This window comes from Phyllostomus discolor, chromosome 5 (genome assembly GCF_004126475.2).
Source record: "Phyllostomus discolor isolate MPI-MPIP mPhyDis1 chromosome 5, mPhyDis1.pri.v3, whole genome shotgun sequence".
In the NCBI taxonomy this organism is placed as follows: Eukaryota; Metazoa; Chordata; class Mammalia; order Chiroptera; family Phyllostomidae; genus Phyllostomus; species Phyllostomus discolor.
This window is the reverse complement of record NC_040907.2, coordinates 80,046,304-80,062,004: the sequence shown is the minus strand read 5'-3', so window position 1 is coordinate 80,062,004 and position 15,701 is coordinate 80,046,304.

Genomic DNA, 15,701 nt, shown 5'->3' with positions numbered 1-15,701 from the left:
GAAAAGAAAGAGAAGGAAAAAAGAGAAATTCTATACATATATTTGGCATTTTATGTACTGAGGCCATTTTTAAAAACTTACATGTTTCAATATTTTAAAGTTCAATTTCATATTTCTTAACAGTTATTTAAGTATTTGAGACCATCTTGTTTGTTAAGTCTAACCATCAAAATACTTAAAAAGAAATAAAAATACAACATACTTATAAATATTGCACTATTAGAGTGATGTACTCTATTGGGAGGGTGTTTTAAGTTTATCGGAGAAAACAAATACTACTCAAAGTTCTCCTAAAAGTTATTCAGAATTGAGCTACACGTGAATAAACTGTTTCTAAGATAAACTACAATTTAAAATTATAATGGTAATAATTAAATATTAATCCTCAAAAAACAAATAAATCTGAATGTTCAGTTCTGTATATAAGAGTTATCTTTGAGGGCACTAAAAATTCCTATTAATGGTATAGTTTAAAGAATAACAATAAAATCAACAGTGCCTGCATCTTCCCTTATATTTTTATATTACTGGGTGAATCTTCATAATTTTATTACTTTGGGTGTAATTTTGTACCTGTTGAACGTACAAAGGCAAAAAAAAACCCCCCAAAAACCAAACCCAAAAACAGTGGCTTAGCAACGACAGAAATGTATTTCTCTTTCCCCTAATAGTTTAAGCAGCCCAGGCAGATCTGGCCTTTATGGTGTCGGGAACCAGAGTCGGTGTCATCCTACTATCCACAATTTATTGCTTTTATTCCATGTTCTCAGAAGGTTTGTCCAGGCCTTACCAGCGTTCCCATTTGCAGCCAGCAGAAACAAGGAAGAAGCACACCCCTTCTGCTTAAAGGGCACGAGCCGAGCCGGCGGAGGCAGTAATCAGCACTTCCCTCGCATCGTTCGCTTTCCTTTCTAACCTCCAGACTTAAACCGTAGCCTGTTTATTTTCAGTCTTTCTTAGTTTTTAATTAACAGATACATGTCTATCACTTACGTTCTTCATATGTAGTAATTTCCCTTTTTTCAAACTCCCAATATTTTTAAATTTTCAGTGATAATTTTTAAATCGATGTTTTTCATTTCTAAGATTTTTCATTGATTTTTTTCCTATCTTCTCATTTTATTTATATTTGCCCAATTTTAGAAGTATAATTTATTATTCTACTTCACGAATATAATTTCTTTGTCTGAGTGGTTTGAGCATAATTATTTTAAGGTCTTTATCAGGTAGTACTTTATAAGTTTATCAAGAATCAATTTATTTTCTGATTGTTAATTTTGGAAGCTTTTTGTTGTTGTTGTTTCTTATTTGTTTTGTCATTGTTAAATTCCTGGATTTGTTTTGGAATTTTATTTGTAGGTTAACTTTATGGGTGACATTTCCCCATTATCGTTCTCTCTGTGTTGACCACTTCCTGTCTAAGGGGTTTGCAACAGCTCCATCTTCCTTCACTACAAAGTCAGAATGGGCTGGTTCTGCCCTTTGATCAGATGGATGAAGTCGCAGATATAGGTGGGAGCTTTTGCCTCAGTTTCTGATTAAGAGGTTGTGCCTGTGACCATTCACCTCCCTAGATACAGAATATTTTATATGCTGTTTCATCAGGCAGCATTTTCAATATATGTTTTTTCCTGAGTCAGAGAGCCCCAGCCTGATTTCAAGCTTCAAGCCTATCACATCCTCTCAATTAATGTGAGATATTTTTAGTACTATTTACCCTTCAGGAGCTGACTCTTTTCGCCATCCTTTATGTTTGCATTCCTGGAATGCAGTGGCCAATGGCTTTATTTCCTGCTTATTGTTTTGTGTTTATGTTCTGCTGTGAGTCTATGGAGATGTGTATCCCCATGGAGATATTTGGACCATAAAAAACCTAACTACATAGGCAGACATTTTTGTGTTTAACTAAAATTTGTTTCCTCTATTTCCAGAGCACAAAACTAGACTATATTTTTAGCCTCCTGCATTAGGTTTGGCCATGTAACTGAGTTATGGCTAAGAAATGTGGGCAGAAGTGATACGTGACATTTCTAGGCTTGCTCAGAACCACCCCCCCGCCCATGCCGTGTTCCATGCTCTTGTTTTCTCCTGGTCATTGGCTGAATGGGAAGGACTCTGAGATAGGAACAGATGAAGGAACCTCAAAATGGAAGGAGCTTGGGTCCCTGAATCACTGCATGGAAGGCAGGCCCCTGGGTGCCTGGCTGAAATGTACCTGAGTGAGAAATAAATTTTTACTATATTATACCACTGAGATTTCAGTTTGTCTGTCATAGCAGCTGGCATTTCCCTTAACAATGCAAAATGTCATTCTAATTTTGTTTTTATATGTGCATAATTTTAATTTTCTGTCTTCACTTTCTATTTTATACATCATTGCTATATGTTTGGAGGACAAGGGATATCTCAGGGAAAATTTATAAGGGCATGTTCACCACATTTCTGATCATGCTTTTGAATAATCTCTACATAGCATTTTCTAATCTTAAGCAAGACAAGTATCAATCATATAAAAATGTGAAATGCTGCTGTCATGGGGAGCTCATAGCAATGTTTCTGTGAATTTTATCTCTATCACTGCAGCAACACATTGCACTTGGAGCAAGGCGTAACTGTTAGTAGGTCTTGATTCATTTGCTGCTATTTTAGGAAGCATCAGGTAACAGACTCCTCCACATGAATCCATCAGTTTCAAACTGTTGATTAAAGACATGTTTTTGCCAACCCATTTAACATATGCTATTTCGAGGCCAGTGGCTAGTTCTGTGGTAAGCCCCCCAGTACAGTTTGTCTAAATAGAGAAAGCACTCCCCATGCATAGTTAATCAACTTCCATTTAACCAAACCATTCCATAGTAGGGAAAACTACTTCATTAGAAATATGAAGAAGTCTGAGTCATCTTGACCACTCCCAGGGTAGTTTTTCCCTTATGGCTATAACATATGCCTGTTCTTCCATTGACGCACAGTAGCATCTCAAGAGCATACTAAATATGTCATTCAAGATTTTTGTTTAGAGATGACAGCAGAAGTAGATGCCTCTGTCTGTCAAGTCTGATTATGTCACAGCATCTCCTGCTGGAGTCTTTGAATTCAGACTCTCTCCTCACAGCCATCATCTCATATGTTTGCTTCAAACTATTATTGGCATCATTCCATTGCCTCCCAGGAACAACTGTGCAGACCATTTTATTCTGGGTCCTTCCTGCCATAGGTACTGCTAAGGTTAAAACAGGATAAATGCCCACAGAGGTTTCCCACAATCTTCTCTTTGCATTTTTCTCAATGATTTTTATTTATTGTTACTTTTTGCATGTCCTTTTTCTTTGAGTTTCCCACTGCCCTCCTTTCCTAATTGTATTTGGCAATCCTTCATTTCTTTATGTCAATTATAGAGAAAGGATTTTCAAAATCTTCCTTAAAGCTTATTTCCCAAGGATGTAGCTGGAAACCACAGTTTCTGCTTTAGAAGACTTTAATTAGGGTAGAATTGCTCTAAGGAGTCTGTGCTTTTGTGTTTACATGGACTTTTCTGGGAAGAAGTTACATAAATTTTATTAGAATCTCAAAGTCAACTGGGACCAAAGAAGTGCAAGGACTATTACCATTGTCAGATTGCTTTTTCTGCAACATCCTGGAAGGGTCAGGGAGAAGACCTTTATTAGGACCAATTATTCTAGTTTACAACAAATTTTGTCTTTGGTGGGTGCTTCTGTCAACTTCAATAGTAGCAATGATAGATATTTGAACCAAAAGCATCAAGCTTCCATAAATTTGATAACAAAGGGAAAAATTAAGAGAAAGATTAAAGACTTAAGGCTATATAATTCCTTTTCTGTTTCAATTGTAATAAAATCTCTTTAATTTTGAATTAAGTGGTGGGATTGGAGGACAGTACAAGTGTAATGGAGTGAAAAACTATCTTTGAAAAGCTTAGTCTGAATTACTTTAAAATTCTAATTACAAACTTAAAGTATAATTATAATAATTTTATTACACACACTGTATAAATTAAAAATAAAAATGGTCACTAATAAAGGAAAGTGAGAGAAGTTAATGAAGAGTTTACAATTCAAAGTAATGATATTTATCAGTCCTAAGCTTTCAGTAAATTAATATAAAAAAGTGAGTTCCTTCTAAGAAACTTTCATTAAAGAAACTTTTGTAAAGTTATAGAACTTTTCTACCACTAACTTTATAAAAGGGTAACCCACTTTTCTTCCAAATGACTAATTCAACTTCTCCTGAAAAATAATAGGTTTATTTTCCATTTCCATGATTTTCTTGGGGTCTAGCCTTAACAAATGTCCTCACAGCTCTCTAGTTTGCATCTTCCCTCTGTGCATTTATTACTGGCTCCTTCAAGTCACCATTACAAAGTGTTTGATCATGTTTGGTGGTCTAGGAATTTGAGCGAGCTTGCATCCTACTGATGATACATAAGCTGTTGTGGTCCAAGCCCATCAGAGGCCAGATGTTTCGTCAAGGTCCATTGCCTTGCTTGACACTCTCTGCAATCAACGTTTCTTACTGTGAACCCAGCTGGCCACTCTCTCTCCCTGTCTTCACTCTGTGAGCCTTGTCTTACAGAGCTTTCTCAGTAAATCTGCAAGGGAGCTCCAATAGCAGCAGAGGCCCAAGACACTACGTACAGAGAGAAAAGAAGGAAATCTCCTCCCAAAGCCCCAGATTCTATTTTAACCACACAGTTTACTCCCATGCCCCCATCAGAGATCAGATAGTTTAATAGGAATTGCTGACATGTGGTGAAATTATTTTATTCTCCTTTTATTCTTTCTGAAATTTGGTGTTTGCTGAGCAACATCATCACTGAAAGTTAGAAACCCCTTAAAAAGAAGGAGCGGTGAAGGCGAGTGAATCCATGAAGTGAATAATCAGCCCTGAACAGTCAGAATTAGAGTGCACAGTAAACAACCCCCGACACATCCCACACCCCGCCCCCCTTCCCCAGGAGCATACAGCAAGACTCAGCCAAAAACTATCTCTGCTGGAGACCCAAGAGAACATTTCCTTCTGCATTCAACCTTCCCCCTAACCCTATGTGCATTCAGGACTACAAATAATTCTCCTTCAGTGCAGACATATCTTTCCTCACATTGAGTGAATTTTCTGGACTTGAACGTGTATGTGACCCACTGGCTCAGAGGCTACACAAGCACCACTTCGTGTCTCTCTGAGTTTGCTTCAGTGAACAGATTTTACATCTGCTGGCAAAGCCAGGCAGTGGCACTGAGAGACAGGGGCATTTGGAATCACATTTTTTGGCTCATTAAAGCCATTCTACCAATGTTGCTCCGCATGTCATTCAACCTATTTTCAAGCCGTTTTCTCAATGGTGCACTTCAGGGAGGTTGGGCATGGGTTTTGCAAAGAACTGGATCATGTCCATAAGCCTCATCAAAGCCAGTTTATTCTCAGGCTCTGGCAACATTTGAATAGCTCTTCCACCTTTGCAGGCTTCCACACAAAGCCTGCTCTGCACAGTTTGACCATGAACCACGATGTTTATTTCAACTGGTTTCTGAAGTCATGGGTGGCATGATGTTGCTCCCAATGAGGAAGCAGGATCTGTTTCCACTCACAGCACACAGCCCCCACAAATATGTACAAATTCAAAGATCTGATCGAATATCTTCCCCACTCCAGCCAATCAGAGAAGTGCTAGAGGCACAGAGTGATGGAAAGCACCAGAAAAGAATGCCTGACTTTGAGTTTTTCTCATTGATTAGATTAGCTTACAAAAATTGTTTATCCCAAGTCTGAAAAGAAATGGCTCACTTGGTTGGTAGACTGAGAAAGCAGTGATTTATCTTCTTTTTCTGTTTCAACCTGCTGTTGATGGTGGGAAGAAATTGAGAGGTTTGTTCAGGTCATGGCTACAGGTCTGTCTGTGTGTGAGTCCTAATTTCTTCCTCTCTTAGGCTGAAGTCCTAAGGATATTAGCCCTGACAAAAAGGGTCCCATATCCAAAGCCCTTCTCTTTATTTCCTAATGTGGAGTAGCCTGGCCAAGCACACTCCTGATTAGTGCTGGAAACTTGTATCGTTCTACTGACAATATACCCTGGGAAGTGTATATCTCTTGATTTGGGTGTTGGACTGTAAATTAAGAATTAACTGCCTGGTTAAAGGAGCCGAAGCACCTCATTCATTCTTCTGTAATGACTGATAACAGAAATGTAGTTTCTCAGAGAGCTGAGATACAAAACTAAGTCCTTAGGGCAATTAGGCAGGAATGAAATAAGAATATTGAAAGAAAGGCATTAAACTATTTCTATTTTCAGTTGTCATAATCTTAGGTATAGGAAATCCTAAGGAATCCACTAAGATAAACAGTTAAGGTTAATAAATAAGCTCAGCAAGGTTACAGGATAAAAGATTAATGTATAAAAACCAATTTTATTTGTATACAGTAGCAATGAACAAACCAAAAATAAAATTAAGAAAAGAATTTTATTTGTAATAACATTAAAAAGAATAAAATATTTAGGAATAAATTTACCAAAAGAGTAATAAAACTAACAGTCTGAAAACTATAAAATATTGTTTAAAGAAATTAAATTAGACACAAGAAGTGGAAATACACTCATGTTCATAAATCAAAAGCCTTAAAATTATTAAGATGTTTGTTTTTCCAAATTGATCTAAAGATTCAGTGAGATCCCTATCCAAATCCCAGCTGACTGAATTGCAGAAATTGAAAAGCTAATCTTAAAATTTATGAAATTCAAACTAGCTTTGAAAAAAAAGACAAAGTTGGAGGACACTTCCCAACTTCAACACTTACTACAAAGCTACAGTAACCAAGATATTGTGGTGCTGGTATAAAGGCAGACATCTAGGTGGATGGAATACAGTCCAGAAATAAACCCTCATATTTACAGTCTTTGGCTTTCAACAAAATGCCTAGACCATTCAGTAGGGAAAGAATAGTCTTTACAACATATGATTCTTATGATTCTTACAACATATGAGACAACAGACATACACAGGCAAACATTTTTTAAAAATTAAAGAATTTGGACCCCTACCTCACACCATATACAAATAAGAATAGATCAAAAAACTAAATATAATAGCTAAAACTATAAAACTCTTAGAAGAAAAGATAGATGTAAATTTTTGAAAAAAAAAGCCATTTAAAAAGTAGATAAACTAAACATAATTAAATTTTAAAACTCTCATGCTCCAAAGGATGCCATCAAGAAAGTATAAAGACAAACTCATGGAATGAGAAAATGTATTTTACAAATCATATATCTGATAAGGGATCTGTATCTATGATACATAAAGAACAATTATAGCTCAACAACAAAAAGACAAACCAATTAAAAAATGGACAATAAATGTGAATAGGCATGTCTCCAGAGAAGATATACATATGGCCAATAAGCACTTGAAAATATACTCAACATAATTAGCCATCAGGAAATGCAAATCAAAACCATAGTTAAATACCACATAATGTCCACTAAGATAGCTATAATCAAAAACAAAAAAACAAAAATTACACACATGAAAAATAACAAGTTTTGTCAAGAAAGTGGAAAAATCAGAACCCTCATACACTGCTGGTTGGAAGGTAAAATGGTACAGCTATTTTGGAAATAGTCTGGCAGTTCCTCAAATGGCCAAACGGGGAGTTACGAGATGACCCAGCAACTCCACTCTCAGGTGTATAGCCAAGGGAAATGATAACATGTCCACATAAAAATTTGTACACCAATGTTCACAACATTAATCATAATGGCCAAAGGTAGAAACAACCAAAATGTCCATCAGTAAATGTATTAGGGTTCTCCAGAGAATGGAACCAATAGGAAACACCATATTTTGCTCTGTACAATGTGCATTTCTTGCCCAAATTTTTGAGGGAAAAATAAGAATGCACATTATACATGGGTAGTATTAATTACATATCTACATAAATGTTTTTAATTCTTTTATTTATGCTTATGCATTAAAAGTGTAACTCGAGAAAGCAGTGACAATATCCATATGCAAAATAATACCCTGGAATAAGATAATCAGTTTTGTTTCTAAATATAAATAAATTTAAAAAATAAAACTTAAGGGTTTTTTCCCTGAAAATTTGGCCCAAAAATGTGGGTGCATACTATTCATGGGAGCACATTATACATAGCAAAATATGGTATATGCATATATTTAAGAAGAGATTTATTGTAGAAATTAGCTCAAGTGGTAATGGAGGTTGAAAAGTCCCACAGTCTGATCTTAAAAGGCTGCAGAGACAGAAAACCCCAGTGGCATATAATTCAGTCTAGGGCCAAACTCTTGAGAACTGAGAGTTCTGCTGGTATAAGTCCCCGAGGCTGAAGGCCCCAAAATTGAAGGTTTAATGTCTGAGAATAGGAGAGACGGACATCCCAGCTCAAGGAGAGAAATTTGCCTCTTTCCACCTTTTATTCCATTCTGGCCCTCAATGGATTGGATGAAGCCCACCCACATTAGTGAGGGTCAATGTTCTTTACTCAGTCTACTGATTCCAGTGCTAATCTCTTCTGGAAACATCTTCACTGACACACCCCAAAATAATGTTTTACCAGCTCTCTGGGCATCCCTTGGCCCAATCAAGTTGACACATAAAATTAACCACCACAATGGTGCTAGATAGAGCTAGAATCAATAGGCTATTTTTGGTAGGTTTGCATACTCAACATTTTTGTAGGGTTTTTCCTTTTTTCAAAAATGTTATAACAAGGGCTTCTATAAACCCAAGGAATTAAGCAGAGTGGTGGCAAAGGAACTACAGTCAGCTCAGAAATCCAAAGGATTGGATCATCTGAAACTGAGGTGGAAAGGGACAAGGGGCCACTGCAAAGGCCAATCTCTTCAAAGGCAACTGGAAGAATGAATGAGATCATGTTTCCAAATGGAATGGAATTTTCAGGAGAAAAACATCATGACACATTCATTATCTTCAATATCAAACCGTTCTTGCAAGCGCTGTGAGGATAGAGCTGCTGGCTGACACCAGGTCCTACAGGTGTTAGGTTGAACCATATGAAGTTGCCATGGCTGTAGCTCAAAAATGGCCACATATCAGTAATTTCATGTAGTTCAGTCTAACAAGTACCGCACAGACAAGGATAGAGGTGGTAATAGGATGTTGGCACACCTCAGTTTCCTTATATGGGGGCCCGTCATTTGATATGTCTAGTTCAATCATGGTTTGGGCAACATTGTGGTAGTTCCTTGCCATGGCAGGAAGCTGGTCATACATAAACACACCTGTTTGCTTCTGTTCTCAGCCAAAATACGTACAGCATTTACAACACTAACAGATTTTCTTGCATAGCTTAGCCTCCAAAAGTTTAGCTTAACCTTGTTGAGAATGTAACTGATTGCAATTCCTCTGTCAGTGTCCCATGCATTTTAAAGCTGAAGGAAACCTCCTAGACCATCCATCCTAGAGCCTGGTGTTACCAAGAAAGCAACTAAGGGCCAGACAGGTGATGTTCAAAGATATTGGAAGACCTTTATAGGTCCCATACCACTTCCAATATTAAACATTAAAATGCACTCACTTCAAAATTAATTTTTACTCTAAAATATTGACAACCTTTTTATCATCTTGCTTTAAATATCATTTGACACATCATTTATAATTAACAATGATTTTCCAGCCTATTTGGGAATTCTTATAAAGTGAGAAAATCCAACCCAATAAGCTCTTTTTTAAAATGAATGGATTTTAAAAATATATACAATTTAAAAAATTAGTGAACTGGAAACAATAATGTATTTTCATAGACAGTATTTTCCAGTTTGGCAATTTTCTCTTTTGGATTTGGGGGTAATTTTTTTCCAGTCCCAAGCAATTTTTTAGGTCCTTAAAAAGCCTGTGGGTGTGGATATTACACTTCTCTCATGTAACAGAGGATGTGCCTGAGTGAGGTGACTAGCCCAGGATGCCATGGTTAGAAGGGGTAGAGTCAGAGCTGGAAATCAGGGCTATTTTTTTTTTTTTTTGCCTTCAAGCAGCTGCTCCTTCCACTAGTTCTATGTGCAACATCCATGCTGTTTGTTCAGGTCAGTGACAACCATGTCTCATTTGAATATTCTTAGTCTCCTCTATGTCTCAAAAACTTCCTGGTTTGTAGAGAGAGTGGTCACATTTTTAGCTTATAAAAGCCAAAGTTGACATTTTCTGTTGTTGTGTTTTGTTCTCAAGGTTCCAACTAGCAAGCGTGGACAACAAATGCTTGTTGGACCTCACTTCCTGTATGGTTCCCCAGCTCCCTGGAGACTTGAATCTCAAATAAATGTTTCTGTCAGGAGGCTGAGCTCCCAGCTGCGCAAATTGGTCACAGATGTAATTGCATTTGCCCTCCGCCCTGGAGGAAAACATGCCTGTGGCTGGGGGTTTAGATGTCTCAGAATGAAAGACGTTACTCCTGACTCTGGGTAATAGCCATGAAGCCCAAAATAAACTGCCATAGACACAGGTCCCAGTGTTGCCAGATGTACAAGATGGTTGCTAGCCAGAAATCAGCAGAAGGTGATGAGGCTGAGTTAGACCAATTCTTGGGATATTTGAAGCCCAGAACATAGGAGGCTGTCCAGGATGCAGAGTTAGAGCCAGTCTGTACTTTGCTAGGGTGGAAAAAGAGAAATCCAATTCATGACAATCCCTAAAAATCCCCAATTCCTGACAATTTCCTGAGCTAGCTTTCTAGAGATCATGGACCAGACAAGAGGGCCTTTTGTTTAGGAGCAAACCTTCGGGAGAAACAAACTATTCAACCAAAGATTGGCTGAATGAACTTTTCAACAAATCATGGGACTTGCTATTTCTTGAATGTTCACTCTCATTAGAAAACTGGCCAACAAATATGTGCTTTAAGAATTGGGACGGAATGGGACTATCTTGAGCCACTTGCTGTGAAGAGTCCTAGCTGAGAGAGCAGGCTCTGAAGTCAGGTTGTGTGGCTTTGAATTCACAGCCTACCTACTGGATTTGTGACTAAGGTTTAATCTCATCACTGCCTCAACTTCTTCATTCGTAAAATGGCAATAATAAAATTCATACTTCATAGAGTGGCTGGGAAACTGTGTGAGATAATCCATGTAAAATGCTTGGAAGAGAACCTGGCATATGGGGGAGAGAGAGAACTTTTATTAAGAGCTTATGCTTTTTATGTTCCAGGCACTTTGCCTTGTACCTTATCTGCATATTTTTATGTAATGCTCACAGAATACTAGGTAACAAGTACCTTTATTATTCCTATATGATGGAACAGGAAACTAAGATTTAGCAAGATGACATTAATTTTTCCTGTGTCATGCTGGCACTACGTGGCAGAGTCAGGATTCAAACTTCCATCTCTTTAACTCTCAGACCCCAACTCTGAAATATGCTGTCTACATCCTCAGTCTCCCAATTGGCATACGGCTTTCCCTGGAGAAGAAATACACAGGCTGTGATTATTTAGGGGTATTCCTTTCCAGCCTCTCAGTTTCCACTGGTTCTCCAAGAACATGCCTGAGCTCAAGGCTTCCCTGTTTACCCCAGCACTTTTCTCTCTTTACTTCTCCCGCATACCAGGTCCTATGAAGGGGCATTGTCTTGGGGAGTAAGAACTTCTCAGAGTGACAAAAGAGAGATAGAGAGACAATATGAATAATTGAATAACTTGGTAATAAACCTTTTGCAGTTGAATTACCAATTTGCTTTCAGCAAAAGTGAAGGTGTACCTAATGAACTTATTAGCTGAGGAATAAATTACTAAAATGAATTTTTAGTGAGAGATCACTGTGTGATTCTTAGCTCAGCATATAATTCAGAGTTCAAAAAACTAAGTAATTTTTATATGAATTCATATCCAATTATTTACATGAGCTAATTTTCTCACAATGTACAGAAAGGAATAGAATTAATGTTTAAGCATGTCTCAGAGGTCTAAAAATAAGTAATATCATTTATAGATATGACTAATTGGAGGAAAATATTCATCCTTTTAATAGATGAACTTTTAACAAAAACTTTACTTTTCATATATAGTTAGCATTTTCAAGGTTTAAGAATATATAGGTTGTTTTGATTAATTATATAACAATAAATTAAAAACAACTCAATCTAGATTTATTAACATCTTAACCTTTAATCACAGAAACTTTAAAAAATGAGTTTCACTTTTTTGTTGAAAAATGTAATAGAGTGATTAGTAAAAGACTCCGAAGTATAAAATGTATTATTTCAGTAGGACATAATTCTATGGGAAAGTGGAATAGAAACATAATTTCAAAGAGAAAGAAGAGTAATTTGAAATTAGTGGTCATTAAAATAAGAACTTATAAGTCTCTAAAAGGTGACAATTAAATGAGTGATGTTATAGTTTTATTTTAAAATTGTAATATTTATAACACACTAGGCTGGGCATTTCATCTTTTGCAACAACTTAAAACTTATGATAAAAACTTTTAGATGTTAGTCTAAAAAATGTGCAAGGAATTGTATAGTGTCAAACTTTCTATGCTATATGAACAAAATGTTTGAAGATGACTGATCTATATTGTGTGTGTGTATGTAATTATTCCACTGAGGCAACATTTTAAGTCCATGGAAATACAGAGAAAGTCTAATCTCATTTTCTCGACATTTACTTTTATGGAAGGGATCCCCAGCCTTTTCCTGGTATGACGGAGTGAATTGATTCCGCTAAAATTCATTTCTTGGTGCCCTAAATCCCAATGTGAGAGTACTCAGAGATTGAGCCTTTAGGGAGGTAATTAAGGTTAAATGAAATAATAAGGGTAGGGCCCTAACCTTATATGAAGAGGAGGAGATACCAGAAATACCTCTCCCCTGTCTTCCAGTGCATTCAGGGGAAAGGCTATGTGAAGATGCAATGAGAAGATAGCTATCTGCAAGACAGGAAGAGTTCTCACCAGAAGGCAACCCTGTCGGCACTTTGATCTGGGACGTCCAGCCTCCAGAACTGTGAGAAAATAAATGTCCATTGTTAATTCACTCAGTCTTTGGTGTATCGTTGTAGTAGCTCATGCAAACTAATATACCTGGTAAGGATCCTTTAAATGATCACTTGGAAGGAAAAACTGATAATGCAAGCTGCTGATAGATGCAGGTGAGGCAGGATTATCCATTAGCTTTCAAGATCAAGATTAGGCAACAGCCTGGTGGGCAGCCTGCTGGCAAATATACAATGACTTCTGCATTGTAAGTGTTTGGTTAAAATACAGTGGGCATTCAGAGAGCTCATGGCAGGTGAGATTGCTGGCAAAAAAATGTCACAGAGAATATGAGGCAGGCAATAAAAGATGGGAGAGCTCTAGGGACACATTCAGGATGGAAAGACAGCATAAGCAGCAGCTCAGAGAAGGAGAGACCATGACTGTACCAACAACAGTGAATAGACCCACTGACTTCCAAGGAGTGATAGACTTTGTCCCTAACCCTGAGTTTCACCAGCACAGTTAGACTGAAGGGATCCTCAGTGGCTTTGTGCATGAGCACACTTTACTTCCCAATTGAATTTAAACTCCATCAGGACAAGGACCCTTCAACTGACTGTCTTCTTCCACCTGCTGGAAACTTCTGCACCTCTGCATTCTCAACTTGGTGTTGACATGATCACACCCTTCCATGATTTATCACCTCTGCATACTCTTTGTTTGCATCTATATCAGGGGTGTCAAACTCATTTTCACTGGGGGCCACATCAGCCTCCCAGTTGCCTTCAAAGGGCTGAATGTAGAGCTCCTTGCCCCTAGTTAAAAAGTAGTTACATTTATACAGTCCTAACATTACATTCAGTCCTTTGAAGGCAACTGGGAGGCTGATGTGGCCCCCAGTGAAAGTGAGTTTGACACACTTGATCTATTTCCTTTACAACATTCATAAACGACTGCCCACTCCCTCAAACTCCATCCTGCCAGCCCTTCATCTGTCGCCTCCCTCCACCCCTTCATGGGCATCACTTAGCTTATGATATTCTAAAAACTACTGCATTGTAGAGTTTAAATGGTGAATTTTATGTTATATGAATTACATCTTGAAAAATTAGATGATACTCAAAAAATCATCCCTATGAAAGACCCAACTAAGAAATAAATTGAAATACGGAGTAACTATTGTTCCATCTAGGTTAAATTTTAATGTTTAGACAATCGATGTAAAAAAGTTTTATTATATTTGTTTCAATGTAAAAAAAGATTGGTAAATAACTGAATAAAATAGTGGGAGCATGGAAGAAATGAAAAGAATAAAGGGTGTTTCTGCAGGAATGAGTCTGAGTAAAGAAAGAAGGGCGAACCACGGGAGGGAGGCTATGAGAGAGCCGGGAGAGAGAGCTATCTGGGTTGGGAATAAATGCTGGCTGAATGAATAAAGTTTCACATTTTTGGATTAGGGTAAACAGGAAATTAACAGCAATTGCTTGCATTAACATTTGAACAAATTTTTACGCTGCTGTGCATGCCAATGTCACCAATTTTAAAGACTAAACCATCTTGTTTGGGATAGGAGCTTGAAAATGGAATGATGAAGGAATGCTGAAAACACATGCTGATGTCAGTTTGTACAGCAGTGTTTGAATTAGCATTTTAATATGAGAAATGTCTACAGAATGGATAAAATAAAGCTTGTGCTCTGGGTAAAAAATACTTTACCCTTGATCAGGGTTTCTCAAATTCTCATGCTCACTCTCTGTCTCATTTGGGAGTTCCTAGACCTTTCATATTCTAAAGAGGGGTTCCTCCCAAAGCAATTACCATCACCTTACAACAGGTACAACAGCTTGGCTATTTTATTGAAGAGATGAGTGATACCATTCTAAGAGTTTTCCTTTGTTTCTCCCTGACCACAGAGAAAGCATATGGGGGTGAGTGGGAACATGCTTACAAAGTTGGAACTAAAACCACATTTATACTGTAGTGATTATAATCCCCTAGTAAACACACAAAACATGCAAATAAGGATTTAATATATCATAGAATAAAAGTTTTTTTTGCTTAAAACTTCTTGAGAAAATATACAACAACAACTTCCTCATTTAAAATATGGGAAATTGAATTACTCTTCTGGGGAGATGGAGAAGTCCTTTTCACTATACCTTTTGCTAAGTATAACTAAAAATCCTGGGCCCTGTGTGCAAAACAAACATAAGAAAACTCTGGACTTCTGATCTAGATGGCAGTGTAGGCAGACATGGCTTGCCTCTTCTCACAACCACATCAAAATTACAACTAAAATATAGAACAGCCATCACTCAGAACCACCAGAAATCAAGTAAAATAGAAGTCTGACAACTAGGATGAAAGAAACCACATCCATCCAGACTTGTAGGAGGGGTACAGACACAGAACAGGCTGGGCTACCACCATGTGGTGGATAAAAATTTGAGAAGGATATCTCAGGAGTGAGGAGTCTCAGCCCCATACCAGGCCCTCCAGCCCAGGCTTCCAGTGCCAGGAAGATAAGTCCCCACAATGTCTGGCTGCAAAAACCAGCGGGGATTGAGTCAGTGGAAGAAACAACTGGCACATCTAGCAGTTTCTCTTAAAGAACTCACACATAGACTCACCTACACAGACTCATTCCCTTTAAGCTCCTGAACTGGAGTAGCAGCTTGAAAGGAACTAGTGGCATACAGGGAGAAACTGAAGTGTCTGACATCAAGGTGAGCAGAAGTCATTGTC